At 42.9% G+C, this 16435-nt stretch overlaps 1 protein-coding gene across 4 annotated transcripts in view; it reads right to left on the bottom strand.

The window, feature by feature from the left end:
- plxdc1 (plexin domain containing 1) overlaps positions 1–16435 on the bottom strand; it is a 582117-nt gene that overhangs the window by 288738 nt on the left and 276944 nt on the right. The window lies entirely within an intron of this gene.

The raw sequence follows: 16435 nt of genomic DNA, 5'->3' as shown, positions 1-16435 counted from the left end.
GCAATACCGCCAATTTTCAGAGCGTTCAAGCTCACTTCCAGGGAGGCCTAGTGAGGCCTACTACCTGCCTTTAGCGAAGCATAGTCCCTTGCTGAGGTTACTCTTATTTTCTCAAGGAGGCCTAATGGAGGCCTACTACTTGACAGTCAAGCTACGCAGGCTAGTCGAGCATCCTGATTAAGGAACTCGCCCTCAAGGGAGGCCTATTGAGGCCTACTACCTGATAACCAGCCTTTAGGGAGGCCTGGAGAGGCCTGCTACCTGTTTGCAATTCGTGCTAACTGTATCAAATGACTGGATCCCAGGAACGCCTTAGGGAGGCCTGATGGGGCCTACTACCTCGTTCGAGTGACCACAACCTGGGAGCTCACCCTCAGGGAGGCCTATTGAGGCCTACTAGTCGACAGTCAAGCTACGCAGGCTATCCGCGCATCCTGATTAAGGAACTCGCCCTCAAGGGAGGCCTATTGAGGCCTACTACCTGATAACCAGCCTTTAGGGAGGCCTGGAGAGGCCTGCTACCTGTTTGCAATTCGTGCTAACTGTATCAAATGACTGGATCCCAGGAACGCCTTAGGGAGGCCTGATGGGGCCTACTACCTCGTTCGAGTGACCACAACCTGGGAGCTCACCCTCAGGGAGGCCTATTGAGGCCTACTAGTCGACAGTCAAGCTACGCAGGCTATCCGAGCATCCTGATTAAGGAACTCGCTCTCAAGGGAGGCCTATTGAGGCCTACTACCAGATAATCAGCCTTTAGGGAGGCCTGGAGAGGCCTGCTACCTGTTTGCAATTCGTGCTTAACTGTTTTAGATGACTGGATCCCAGGAACACCTTAGGGAGGCCTGATGGGGCCTACTACCTTAGAATTTAACAGCAGGTCTTCAGGGAGGCCTGATGAGGCCTACAACCTGCCTCTGGGAGTGACCACAATCTGGGAGCTCACCCTCAGAAAGGCCTAGTAAGGTCTTAGAGTTAACAGCAGGCCTTCATGGAGGCCTGATGAGGCCTACAACCTGCCTCTGTTAGTGATCACAACCTGAGAGCTCACCCTCAGGGAGGCCTAATAAGGCCTTACAACTAACAGCGGGCCTTCAGGGAGGCCTGATGAGGCCTACAACCTGATAGCCGCCAGGCTAGCTGTCCCGATGCGCACATCGGTACATACCTCCAGTGAGGCCTGGTTGAGGCCTTCCAACTGAAAACGCGCCTTGTTCAAGAGGCCTACTGAGGCCTACAATTGACAGCCGACCTTCAGGAGAGCGTATTTGCCCCTTTTTAACCTGATAGCCAGCTAGGCTAGCAGTACCTTGATGCCTCAGCATTGGCACCTGCCTTATTAGAGCCTCCGATCTAAGTGGTACATATTACCAACGATGGCGGTGCCTCAGCAACGCGCCTCCTTCATCCTCATCCCAACTGACGCCTCAGCGTTCAGTCGTTGATGAATACCCAACTCTATACAGGAAACCTGAGGTCTGTAAGAAATACATATTTTTAGTGTAATACACAAAAATGACCACTCTCACCTGCGGCATGCTGAGCGAAGACTCATTGTGCGGTTCTCACCACCATGTTCTACCGCCCTTGAATGCCTGAAAGGGGCGTTCTCACTGAGCAGGTCCGGGCGGGCCGTCAGAACATAGTTCTACTCAACATGGGCCCGCCTCAGGCCTGATGTAAGAAGCGCCTGGGTAAAAAATCATTAAAAGACATTAAAAAGGAAAAAAGGAGAGGGCTAGGATGTAACCGCCCTCAAGGGAAGTGATCCATCACCAACGCCGAGAGCGTTGGTCCTGGATCACCTCCCTCAGATCCTTTTTCCCCCCGGGAATCCCGTCTCCTCTGTGCCCTGCTCCTCCACGGAGGGGGGGCACGAGAGGAGACGCTAGCCCTCTGGTCCTGCCTACGGTCCTCAGACCGTGAAGGACCAGGTCCCGCCTGCCTGGGTGGGGGCGCGGATCTCAGCGGTATGCATGTCTTAAATGCCGCTGAGCGCGCCTTCGCCTCCCTGAACTTTCCAACCCCCGCCTCAACGGAGGTGCCGAAAAGTTCAGTCGGCGAAACCGGCGAATCGAGGAGAAAGCCTTTCTCTTTCTCCCCGATATCAGCCAGGCTCAGCCACAGATGCCTCTCCGTGACCACCGTAGCCACCATAGAGCAGCCGATGGCAGCAGCAGTCTGCTTGGTGGCCCGGAGAGCAAGATCTGTGGTGCGGCGCAGCTCAGCAACCGCCTCAGGGGACAGCCCGGCCCCCTGGTCGAGATCCTCCAGCAGGTCCGCCTGGTACGCCTGAAACACCGCCATTGTGTGAAAAGCAGCACCAGCCTGACCCGCTGCCGTGTATGCCCCTGCCATTAAAGCACAGTTTGAGCTCTCAGTGTTGATGCCCACGAAACGCGAGAAAAGTCCGCAAACTTTCCTCGCCAGTCGGTAGCCTCAACACATATCCATATTCCCCTATCCCCTCGACATCAGCGAAGTTAAACGCTGATGCTGATGAATATTGGGTCGAATATGGATTCTTCCATGCCCTCTCGATCTCTGTAAGAAGATCAAGAAGGAATGGAAGGCTCATCTGAGCTGATGGTTTATGGCCAAGGAGAAAACGATCGTGCAATCTACCATGAGCGATCTCTCCTCTAACGCGCCAACATGACAGCCGCAGCCTGCCTGCAATACGTTCCATAACATTCATCAGCTCAGCATACACGGTCAGGGTGGCTGAGAGGATTCATACCAGTCTCACCAGCCATCCCTAAGAGCACTTGCTGTTTAGTCTCGTTAACCGCCAGATCGTCGCGACGATCGGCGAACTGCATCTGAGAACCCATGATGTATGCCAACGCTCAGCCTCAGCGTGAGCGGGACAGCATCATCCAGTCCCAGATGCCAAACTCTCTTCCCTCAGGAAAAAAGCCAGACTAGAGTGGAGCGATCTTAGATTGAAAACCGCTCACACTCACACACAAACAACTTCAAATGAACTTGACTGTGCATGCTCTTGATCCCAGGCAGTAAATACACACTCGTGTGTATTAATAATTGAATTTGTTTTACCTCAACTCGTATAGCAGTTCAAACAGACAGTCCCTGAAGACGAGAAAGATGTGTATGTGTTGGCACGGCGCCCTTTTATACTTCCGGGTCGCACGATGATGACGTCATGGGCTGACGTCGGTCAAAGACTTTGCCGTGATTCGATAGTAGCTTCAGACACCAGTCACGCCGAGGGCGTTCCCCATAGCGTCAGCAAGACGCAGCGAGAGTTCCCTTTCGAAAGGGAACGTCATTAATGTTTCATAGAGACTTTAGTATCAGTGATACTGGCCTTCATTCATAAAAAATGACAATACAACACATATTTAAAATATGCTGTCTTTAAATTGTTTCTAAATTAATTTGGAGAGTAACTGAAATTATTACAATATCAAAATATTAAAAACTTAAAATATTAAAAACTTGCGATTAATCGCGATTAATTACAGAAAAAAATGTGATTAATTAGTTAATTTTTTTTAATCGATGCCCAGCACTAATATATATATTATAAATATTTATTTGAATAATCTATTGTGCCTGTGTGTGCTGCCCTTCCCTCAATGAACACAAGATGGCAGCATTGTGTTAGTTTTGAAACAGGATAAAAAAAATCCATCTCTCTTTCTCTCTAAGGGGTTTGTCTGTGTGTGTGTGTGTGTGTGTGTGTGTGTGTGTGTGTGTGTGTGTGTGTGTGTGTGTGTGTGTGTGTGTGTGTGTGTGTGTGTGTGTGTGTGTGTGTGTGTGTGGGGGGGGCCACCAACTGGCAGCAGGAGGTGTGTCACTTTCAAAAATGCTTTAATTCACTGTCTAGCTTTAAAAACATACTAAATAATGTTTTATTCAAAATGTAAAAATGCAGAATGTTTTCTGTGATGGTAGGTTTAGGAGTAGGGGTAGTGTAGGGGGATATAATGTACAGTTTGTACAGTATAAAAACCATTAAGTCTATGCAATGTCCTCTGCCTTTCCTCCCCCCCCCCCCCCCCACTCTAACTTTTTCACTGTGTGTGTGTGTGTGTGTGTGTGTGTGTGTGTGTGTGTGTGTGTGTGTGTGTGTGTGTGTGTGTGTGTGTGTGTGTGTGTGTGTGTGTGTGTGTGTGTGTGTGACTTTCTCTCTTGATGGTGTTCATTTACCTCTTGAACCTTGATGAATTTAAAATGAATATACTATTTTTCAGATCAATATATTTATTTATTTAAAATAATTCATCTAAATACCACTCTCTGTATGCCCTCCCCTCAATGAACAGAAAATGGCAGCATTGTGTTAGTTTTGAAGCAGGATAAAAAAAAAACCTTGTTTCTCTCTATCTCTCTCTCTCTCTCTCTCTCTCTCTCACTTCCGGTGTGACTGTTGGGAGTGTTGGTGTGGAGACTGATTGCGGCTCTGAGAGCGTTTGTGAAAAGCCTTAATATTCTTAAGCCTATGTTTCTTTTCTTTTTGCTTTACCCCTCGTTATTGTTTTTTGACTTAAATTAAGGATAGTTTTTCATCGTGTGCCCGTGGAATTTTAGACGCCGGGATGGCGTCAATTCCCGGGCAAACGTCACCTAATCTATCACTCAGAAATGGGTGCAGGTGTGTACCAGAGTCCGGTGTGACAATAGAGGAATTACTTGTAATTGTTGGAGAAAAAGTAGGTTTTTAAAATATAGTTTCAGCTTCACGCATGAACAAAGCCGTTGTTATTTTTTTGAGTTCTGAAACGCTAATAAATCAGCTGACTGTGAGCGGAATATGGGTAAAGGAAATGTTTGTCCCGATTAATCCACTATCCGCTCCAGCAACAAAAATAACGATTTCGAATGTCCCACCTTTTATTAGTAATGATGCCATAACGAAAGAGTTGCTAAGATTCGGAAAAATAGCAAGTCCAGTGAGAATGATTCCTTTAGGCTGTAAAAACATCGCGCTGAAACACGTCACATCTTTTCGTCGCCAAGTTTTTATGTTTCTGACTTCGCCGGAGCGTACTTTGGAAGTTTCGTTCCGAGTTAATCAAGGAGAGAACTTGTACATGATTTACGCAAGCACTGAAAATCTGAAGTGCTTTGACTGTGGTGACCTAGGACACAAACGTTTTACATGCCCACACAAAGACGATCAGAGGCCATCTACATCGCGTGGAGATGTTAATAATGCGAAACAATATCAGCAGGACACAGAACAGAGAACGGAGACACAGGTGAAAGCAGCCTCAGAAGAGGTGAGTGATGTTCATTTAAATACTGGTGGTATGGAGCAGCTGGCTTGCGTTGCTGAGAATATAACTGATGTAACTGATGACAGTGAAGGTCAGGGATGTGATGAAGAATTGTGCGAACTCAAAGAAATACCAGTAGGTGTTTCTGAGGAAAATATGACTGATGAGTTAGATGAAATGTCCCAATGTACTGATGCTAGTTTGAGAAATGAAGAACAGTGGTCCGATACATCTGATATGGCAAAAGTGGCTGAAAAGGACATGTATACTCTTGAACAGATCAATTCTTTTTTCTGAAAAACAGGTGTAGAGGTCAGTGACTTTTTCCCAGATCTTGAAAAGTTTATTGCCTCTGTTGTATGGGCAAGGAAAACATATAGCATTGAGGAACTTTCACAGCAAAAGAGGTTTCGGTTAAAAAAGCACATAACTGTTATTAGACAAGGAAAACAAACAGGGAAGGAACGTATAACGAGGGGAAAGGCAAAAGCAAAACTCAATAATAATGAGGACTGCTAAATCTTTTTTTTCTCTGTACTTTTTCTTTCTTTCTCTCTCTCTTTCTCATGGAAGTTTTGCAGGTGGGATCTCTAAATGTTAATGGGATGAGAGATGGTAGAAAGAATAGGTTACTTTCAGAGATTATACGTTTGAAAGATATAGGTGTGGTTTTGTTACAAGAGACTCACAGTGATCAAAGTAATGAGGCTGAATGGGGCCTATGGTGGGAAGGAGAGAAAGTTCTTAGTCATGGGTCCAATTTGAGTGCTGGAGTAGCAGTACTTTTTTCCCCTATAGTTAAAGTGAAAATCTTGTCAAAAAATGAAGTTGTTCCAGGGAGATTGCTGATTGTGAGGGCAGAAATTAGTAATCTTATTTTTCTTTTTGTGAATATTTATGCTCCAAATATAGGTACAGAGAGAATACAATTGTTCAATAAATTAGAGTTTTTTTTAAGACAACAACATGAAGGAGATCTCATTATTTTAGGGGGAGATTTCAATTGTACATTGGATTTTACAAAGGACAGGAACGGTGAGGAACCTCATTTAAGGAGTGCATTGTGCTTAGCCAATGTGATTAAAAATCTTAACCTATCTGATGTATGGAGAGAGTATAATATGTTAACGCATCAGTATACATGGGTGAAGATTAGTAATGAGACGATTTCTGCTGCACGGTTGGATAGACTTTATACGTCACGTAACATGAGGAATAGAGTTACAAATGCAACTATTTTTCCCACTTCAGTGTCTGATCATAAATTCGTTACTATTGAGTGTACTTTATAAAAAAAAATTGCATAAAAGTTATTATTGGCATTTTAATAATAAATTATTAGAAGATGTTTTTTTTTTGGACAATTTTAAGTCTTTTTGGGAGTCTTGGAAGAGTGAGAAGAATTGCTATGAAAATTGCATTCAATGGTGGGAAATAGGGAAGGTACAAATAAGGAATTTTTGTCAACAATATTTATCACATTCTTCATCTTGTATAAAAAAGTCTTTGGAATGTCTTGAAAAAGAAATTATTGGTATTGAGCAAATTATGATTACAAATGACTCTGTAAACCTGAAAGATATGTGGACTGAAAAGAATAACCTGTTGAGCTCAATTTTGAATGAAAGAGTGAAGGGTGCTCTTGTAAGGAGTCGTTTTGCAACAACAAGAGATATGGACGCTCCTACTTCTTTTTTTTCAATCTAGAGCGTAAAAAAGGACAAGAGAAATTGATGTACTGTTTAAAAGACTGTAATGGTCAAGATATTTCTGATCAAACAGAGATGCGAAAAATTGCTGTGAATTTCTATTCAAGTTTATACACCTCTGAGGAATCAGAAGAACAATGTAGAAAAGAGCTGCTTTTTGACCTTCCGGTTTTAACCCCGAAGTATAACATTTTTTTAGAGACTGAACTCACCTATGAAGAAGTCAAGGCTGCTGTTATGGGGCTCTCTGTAGGTCGTGCACCCGGGATAGATGGACTGTCTGCTGATTTCTATAAGGCTCTCTGGCATGTTATTGGTCATGATTACTTTGAAGTTCTGCAAAAAAGTGTCACTGAAAGAATTCTTCCGACGAGCTTTCAGCGTGCAGTGCTCACACTACTCCCTAAGAAGGGAGATCTAACACTCTTAAAGAACTGGAGGCCTGTGGCAGTTTTGTGTTCGGATTATAAAATCATTTCCAAATGTTTGGCCACAAGATTAAGTAATGTACTGCATGAAATCATACATGAAGATCAATCTTACTGCATAAAAGATAGATCTATTGTAGATAATCTACATTTAGTGAGAGATTTGTATGACTATGCTTTTGATAATAAGATTGAAATGGGATTTTTATCATTAGACCAAGAGAAAGCATTCGATCGGGTGGATCACATTTTTCTCTTTGATGCTCTAAAGGCCTTTGGTTTTGGTGATAATTTTATTTCAATGATACGGTTATTGTACACCGAAGCCACATGTATGATAAAAATGGCTGGAGGCCTAAGCATCCCTGTGAAAGTACAGAGGGGAATTAGACAGGGTTGTCCCCTTTCGGGCCAACTTTATAGCATAATTATAGAACCACTGTTAAGTAAATTAAGGAAAGACTTAGCAGGTCTACAGATAAATTTTCAAAATTCCCAACAATCTGTCAAATTATCTGCATATGCAGATGATATAACAGTTTTAATTAGGGGAGATAGAGATGTTGATGTGGTAAAGCATGCTCTAGGATGTTATGGAAAGGCATCATCTGCCAAAGTTAACTGGTGTAAAAGTGATGCGGTGTGGTGTGGCCAAATTGTAAATAGTCCACCACTTCCTGGTGGTCTACAATGGGGAAGGGCAGGGTTTAAATATCTGGGAGTTTTTTTGGGGACAATTGAATATAGAAAGCAAAATTGGGAGGGCCTGTTGGAGAAAGTACGTGCACGGTTGTCTCATTGGAAATGGTTGCTGCCCCAGCTGTCCTACAGGGGAAGGGTGCTGATATGTAACAACCTTGTAGCCTCTTCCCTTTGGCACAAAATGATGATCCTTGAACCTCCAGAAGAACTTGTGAGACAAATTCAGAGATGTCTGGTGGAATTTTTCTGGTCGGGACAGCATTGGCTGAAGGCTCCATTGTTGTCTCTGCCCAGACAGGAAGGAGGACAAGGCCTAGTGGACATCAGATCCAGACTAAAGACTTTCAGGCTTCAAGTGGCTCAGAGACTCCTCTATGGGAAAGACGTGAGCTGGGCTGGGATAGCGTGCACCCTATTGAGGAAAGCAGGGAACATGGGACTGGATCGCCACTTGTTCCTGATGGACATAAATAAGTTGGATCTTGCAGGATTAACATCGTTTTACAGATCACTCCTAAAAGCATGGACACTTTTTAAGATTTCTCGGGAGTCAAGCAATGCACATAGTTTGTGGCAGAAAGAAGAACCATTGCTTTTTAACTCTGCATTGAATCTGGACATTTTGAAAGACCTATCACTCAGGAAAAGTCTGTGGGCTGCAAAAATTAATACCTGAAGGTGAATGGATATCAGCTGAGATTTTCGCTGAAAAAATGGACATAAGATCTATTCGAGTGGCAAAGAAAATTTTGACTCGGATAGTTGAGTTTTTGCCACAGAGTTACAGACTCTCATTAGAAACATATAATGGAGAACTGAATATATGTGATTTCCAAGAAGTAAACATTGCAGCTGAGACCGGAAGCTGGTAAGAAGCTGAGGGTGGACTATTAACTTTTAAGACACCTCAGTTGGGACTTTTCAGCAAAACGGATAAAAAATCATTGTACACATTGTGTGTCAAGATACTGCATTTTCAGGCTCTTAAGAGTTTAAAAGAGTCTAAATGGCAAGAGGTGTTTGGAGTAGGTGCCTCCCTCAAGGGCAGCTGGAGGACCTTGTACAAACCTCCCATTGAAAAACGGGCTGGAGATCTTCAGTGGAGGTTAGTGCATGGTATAATAGCTACGAACAGACACAGAGCACGTCTTGATCCACAGGTGAGGGAGGGATGTCCTTTCTGTGGGATACCAGAAACTGTTTTTCATTTATTTTTAGACTGTACTAGATTACAACAGTTGTTTCCATTAATAGAAGGGTGGTGTCAGGACTTGGGAGAAGTTTTCTCACCTATGGTTTTCATATATGGTCCGAAGTATAAAAAGAGTAAAAAAGAGGCCCATGTCTTAATGAACTTTTTATGTGGGCAAGCTAAAATGGCTATTTGGGTGTCACGGAAAGAAAAAATGAATGGTAATGAGTCATGTGATGTTGAATCTGTCCTAAGGAGGTTAATAAGGTCACGATTAAAAATTGAGTACACTTATTATAAATTGGTTAATGACATTGAAACTTTTAAAAATAAGTGGGGTGTGAATCAATGTATTTGTGATGTTGATTATGATGGAAATTTAATTTTTTGTTAGTTTTTTTTGCTGTTGTTTGTTGTTTTTGTTTTGTTTTTGTTTTTTTGTGATGCCTCAGTGTCTGTATAATTGTTTAGGATAGAAGAAGGAAAAGGAAGGAAAAAATAATTTTACTTTTGTATTAAAGTGATTGTTAAAGTCAAAAGTCTCTCTCTCTCTCTCTCTCTCTCTCTCTCTCTCTCTCTCTCTCTCTCTCTCTCTCTCTCTCTCTGTATGTGTGTGTGTGTGTGTGTGTGTGTGTGTGTGTGTGTGTGTGTGTGTGTGTGTGTGTGTGTGTGTGTGGGGGTGTGTGTGTGTGTGTGTGTGTGCGCGCGTGGAGGGGGAGGGCTGGATATCCGTTGCCTGCAGCATACAACAGCATTCTGATGGTGTAAAGTTTAACTCATACATTTGTCTGCATAAATGTGGTGTATTCAGATTACTTTGATATAGTTATTTTACATTTAGCGGGTTTGACTTTATATTGCAGCAAATGATAACTTTACATTTGAAATTAAACTATGACATATCACTATTCAGACAGGACTAGTTTTCTAAATTATATTTAAGTTACAATTCTCATCACCCAACATCTGTGATTTCAAATATATTCAAAATAATGTTTTCAGAGAGTGAAGTAAAAAAAACTTTCTCCCACCATTTAGATTTTATTTATTTTTGTTGTTAAAATCTTGTGAATCTTGTTCAATGTGCAGATTGCCTCTCTCTCAGTCCTTCCCCTCCCCCCTCACTCTCAGGCTCAGCCTGGGTGTGTGTGTGTGGGGTCCCTCTCTCACCCTGTGAGTTTGTGTGTGGGCCTTTCTCTCTTGATGATGATAATTTACCCCTTTCATATCAGAGACTATCACAAATAACTATCACTTGTGAATAAGTAAAAAAAAGAACTATACAAATACCTTGAATTAAATACTGGCCTTCTGGACTTATAACATTTTGAGCAGGAAAATATAACTTTTGACATATTTGAAAGTGATCTATTTCAGCCTATGACATTAAAAATCATCTACATTTAAATGACATCATGGGTGTGGCTTGTGGTGACAGTGGCACCAGCTGCTGCGGTAAATGTGACATATTCGAGCAAATAAAAAAAATTATCCTGTTTAAATGCATATTTATTTATTTATTTATTTACAGGGACAGTGCATATTAATGAACATTTCTGTCAATATGCCAGAGTTAGCCAAAAGGCTATTTTTCACCTGCAGTCCCTAGACAGATGTCATCCTAAAAGAGAGTAAAAAAGTTACATTTTACATAACAATATAACAATTACAATATAATTTTAAAAAGTACTAAGTTAAGATGTACAATAAAAACACATCTGACCAACAACAGACAAACAGCAGACAAATACATGAGGACATACACGCAACGCAAGAATCAAACAGGAGGCAGCGAAACAGGTCTAGTATTGGGCTAATGTTGACAGCTCTGATTTTCAATTAACCATTTCTTTAACTGAATCTTAAATGTACTATATGTGGTTACGTTTCCAATGTATATGGGGGTTAGGTTCCACTCAGTAGCAGCTCAAACAAAAAAAGCGGTTTGGCCAAATACACTTTTCCTAAAAGGAATAATGCAATCTCCCCTCGCTGCACGTCTGGTTCTGCTATAATCAGCTGTTCGAATATTGACAAACTTGCGTAGAGGAGGGGATGATAGACCATGAATAATTTTATAGAAAAGACATAAATCTGCAAATTTTACCATGTTTTCCCAGCTGAATAATATGTGTTTTTGTAATATTGGACAATGATGAGAAATGCATGGTTTCTTATCCAATATTTTTACAGTTTGTTTGTAAAGTGATTGAAGAGGTTTCAGAGATGTGACACTAGCTTGTGACCAAATGGGTAAACAATAAGTCATATGTGAGAAGATCATAGAGTGCATGTACATTTTTGCTGCCTGTGTGGACATTTGATGGCGAATGTGTCTAAAGTTACTGAGGTTGAATTTGATTCGATTACAGACCATTTTTACATGAGCTTTAAATGAAAGCTTTGAATCAATTACAACCCCCAGATATTTATAGTCTGACACAATCTGCAGCCTTTCCCCTGAGACAAAAACATCGGGCTCAACACTGAAGTTATTGTTCGACTTGCTGAAAAACATTGCTACAGATTTCGATGCATTCAACAGCAGGCAAGTACTTTTTAACCAAGCTGTGATTTTAACCATGGAGTTAGTGAGCTTTTCAGCTACCTGTGAGATATTACTACCATGAACATAGACTACGGTGTCGTCAGCATACATTTGCACAGAAACATCAGGACAGACAGACGGGAGGTCATTTATATAAATTGAGAACAACAAAGGTCCTAAATTTGATCCTTGAGGAAGACCAGTGGACAGACTGAGGGCCGCTGATTTAAATGACTGGACTCTAACATGTTGGGAGCGGTCAGTGAGGTAAGACTCAATCCATTTAAGTGCTTCTGAGGAAAAATTAAAACTGCCTAATTTTGTCAACAAGATTTTATAATTAACAGTGTCAAAAGCCTTCTTGAGATCCAGGAACACAGCACCAACAACGCCACCTCGATCCAACAAAGCTCTGATGTTTTCAGTAAGGAAGCAAGTAGCAGTCTCGGTGGAATAATTGTCTTGGTGAAATATTGCCTGCCATGCACAGTTAAGCTGATGCCACCGGGGTGGCGGTGCAACCGGCTTGGGCCCGTCATCGCTGCTCGCAGCTTTAATTATTATTATTATTATTATTATTATATTATCGACTTCTCGGGCACTTTTGGGGCTCTTACCATGCTCGAAAACTCTTGAAACTTAGCACACACGTCGGAATGCGCGGCCATCAGGGCCGGGCAGAAGCGGGTACCTGGGCAAGTCAGGGGGGCTCGACAGCGCCCCCTAGAATGTGTTTAGAAACTTGGTCCATGTATCAAACACACTTGCACGTACATGTATGAAACTTGGTACACATATAGACCTCATTGGGCCAAACAACTTTCGTGCTCATAGTTATGCGTCAGCCCAACAGGAAGTCAGCTATAATGGGTTGTTCGGAAAACGCATGCTCTGGAATTTAATATTCTCCTCCGAGGCCATTGTTTTGATCATTGACAAACTTGGTCAGCATGAAGTGAACATATTCAGGATGCTAAATTGCGAGCGGAATTTTGATATTTCGAACGGTTTGGCCGTGGCGAAGCAACGAATTTATGGCGAGAAAAGGGAAACAGGAAGTGTGTTATAACTTGTGCAAACATTGACTGATTTGGATGAAACTTCAGCTGTGTGTTTTTTGTAAGAGGCCGATCACATGGATATGACTTTTGTGAGTCAAAGTTATAGCGCCACCAACTGGCAGCAGGAAGTGTGTCACTTTCAAAAATGCTTTGAATCACCATCTTATTTTCACCCGATTTATTTCAAACTTCATCAGTATAATGTGAAAACATGACAGATAGAGACGTATGAAATGGATTCCTGAAATTTTAAATACTGTTGCCATGGCAACGTGTCAAAATTTAATAATCTTTTGGCTGTTTTGAGGCTCTTAGCATGCTTGAAATTGCTTGAAACTGCTTGAAACTCAACACACACATCAGAGATGTCAGTCAGTACACATTGGCAAAGCCTCAGAAACGGGCGGGGATGAGGGGCTCTCTAGCGCCACCTTTTGACAAAAGTAGGGGGGTTAGTTTAATCTTCTGTCACCAAACTCGGTACATATATTGTTCTCTTCGAGCCGGACAACTTTCTAATTTACAGTCATTAGCTCCGACCAACAGGAAGTCAGATATTTTGGTTTGAAGGTGAATATTTGTATAATTCAGGGTCTGAGTTTTTACGTTCTCCTCGTAGGCGATTTATTCAATCTCCACCAAACTCGGTCAACATGAAACAAAGATACGGAAGATGCTAAAATGCGAACGAATATTGGATATCTCAAACGGTGTTGCCATGGCGAGGGATTAAATAAGGACAAAAAAGGGGAACAGAAATTGTCTCATATCTTGTGAAATCATATTTTTATTTCAATTAAATTAAGATTGTATGTTTGGTAATTGAACTTGGATTTATTTAAAATGACTACTATTTTTCAGATCAATATATTTATTTATTTAAAATATTTCTTTGAATAATCTATTCTGTCTGTGTGTGCTGCTCTCCCCTTAATTAACACAAGATGGCAGCATTGTATTAATTTTGAAGCAGGATAAAAACTTGTTTCTCTCTCTCTCTCTCTTGTTTATGTGATTTATGAGGACACAAATTTGTATAATGACATGGGTATTACACTAGTATTACAACGTGTATGTGTGTGTGTTTAAAAACATACTAAAATATATTTTTCAGAGATATTTTTCAGAGGAGGACTATCTGAGCCACTCAGTTCTATCATGCCTTTGCATGATCCTAATTGCTCTCTAAAAAAGTACATTGACATTGCATTGCAACTGAGCGGTTCTGCTTTTACAGTGGGTATAATGGAGAAGGATAGTGACATACCCACTGCATCTGCTATGCATGTGTCTTCGGACGACATGGCCACCAGTCCAGTCGGGCCTGCAATTCACGTCACGTCTGCCGATCCAGAGACAGAGCTTCACGTCACGTCTGCCGATCCAGAGACAGAGCTTCACGTCACTTCTGCCGATCCAGAGACAGAGCTTCACGTCACTTCTGCCGATCCAGAGACAGAGCTTCACGTCACTTCTGCCGATCCAGAGACAGAGCTTCACGTCACTTCTGCCGATCCAGAGACAGAGCTTCACGTCACTTCTGCCGATCCAGAGACAGAGCTTCACGTCACTTCTGCCGATCCAGAGACTGAGCTTCACGTCACTTCCGCCGAGCCAGTGTCTCCGTACAAGATGGCCGCCGCCGAGCCTGTGTCTTCGGACAAGATGGCCGACTCCACGCCTGTGTCTTCGGACAAGATGGCCGACTCCACGCCTGTGTCTTCGGACAAGATGGCCGACTCCACGCCTGTGTCTTCGGACAAGATGGCCGACTCCACGCCTGTGTCTTCGGACAAGATGGACGACTCCACGCCTGTGTCTCAGGACAAGATGGCCGACTCCACGCCTGTGTCTCAGGACAAGATGGTCTTCACGGAGCCGGTATCTGTTCCTGTTCCTGAGCCGGTGTCTGTTCCTGACACGGTGTATGTTCCTGTTCCTGAGCCGGTGTCTGTTCCTGTTTCTGAGCCGGTGTCTGTTCCTGTGCCATGGTCTCCTCTCTGGCCGCCTGAAGGGTCGTTTCCTCCCTGGCCGCCTGAAGGGTCGTCTCTGCCCTGGTCGCCTGCACAGCCTGATCCGCCCTGGTCGCCTGCACAGCCTGATCCGCCGTGGCCTCCCAGCTTGCCGCAGTCTCCAGGTCGTTATCCGCTCCACGGGCCTGGCCCTCCATCCCGCCCCCGGGTCCGCCTCCGCTCCTCCTCCCTCCGTGACAGTTTTAGGAGCGTCTGGAATCCGCTCCTTAAAGGGGGGGCTATGTAACGATCACCAGCTGGAGTGCCCTTGAGAGCCACCAGAGGGCACTCCACACATAAGACTATATTCACTCACTTCTACTACATTTCCCATAACTCACTGCCCGGACTCATCATCACTTATCACTGATCACATTCACCTGTACTTCATTTACTGATTGCATTTCACCTGTGTCTCACCATCCTGTTATTTCCTGTCTATTTAAACCTTGGTCATTCATTTACTCACCGCAAAGTCTTGTTTAGTGTTACGCTGCAATTCCGAGCATTCTCCTGTTTTCTTGTCTCCTGGTTTTCTTGTTTTGGATTTCTTGCCCTGTTCCCTGGATTACTCTCTTGCCTCTGGTCCCTGCCTGTTTTGTTTGTTTGTTTGTTTCTTTGTTTGGACTGCCTGTCTGTGTATGACCATTGCCTGTACTTTGGATTACGCCTCTGGATTGCCCTCAAATAAAGCTGCGAGTGGATTCTCAACCCTTCTGTCTCAGAGCAGTTCGTAACAGTAAACATGGTTTATGAGAATATTTCCTGTGTCCCATAAATGAAATAGCTTTAAGAGGTTTGTGTGTGTGTGTGTGTGTGTGTGTGTGTGTGTGTGTGTGTGTGTGGGCATGTTTTTGTGAAATATCAGGACACAAATGTGTATAATGACGTGGGTATGACATAGGTATTACAAAAAGAGGGTGAAATATGAGGACGTTCCCCATGTCCTCACTTTTCAAAATGCTTATAAATCACACAGAACAAGTTTTTTTTTCACAGAAAGTGAACTGCACAGTCTCCTGTGAGGGCTAGGTTTAGGGGCAGGGGCAGTGTAAGGGGATAGAAAATACGGTTTGTACGGTATAAAAACCATTACGCCTATGGAATGTCCTCACATTTCACAAAAACAAACATGTGTGTGTGTGTGTGTGTGTGTGTGTGTGTGCGTGTGTGTGTGTGTGTGTGTGTGTTTGTGTGTGTGTGATATGTAGGTTTAGGGGTAGTGTAGGGGGATAGAATGTACAGTTTGTACAGTATAAAAACTAGGGGTGTAACGATTCATCTACTACATCGATGTATCGATTTATTTTCCTATGATCGAACTACATCGATCTGTGCTCGGCAAGTTGGCCTTCCGGACGACATATATCGATCTAACATCGTTTTAAAAGGTAATCAATCGATTGTATCGATCATAGGAAATAACGCATTGGATTTAAGCACGTCAGACTTTATATGGATGTTTTTTCTTAGCACTTTTAATGATAAAGGCGTTAAACGTTACTCGATTCAGTCTGCCTATCTGTGACATTATCGC

Source organism: Gobio gobio (assembly GCF_949357685.1).
Source record: "Gobio gobio genome assembly, chromosome: 20".
Taxonomy (NCBI): domain Eukaryota; kingdom Metazoa; phylum Chordata; class Actinopteri; order Cypriniformes; family Gobionidae; genus Gobio; species Gobio gobio.
This window is presented reverse-complemented; position numbering and strand designations above follow the sequence as displayed.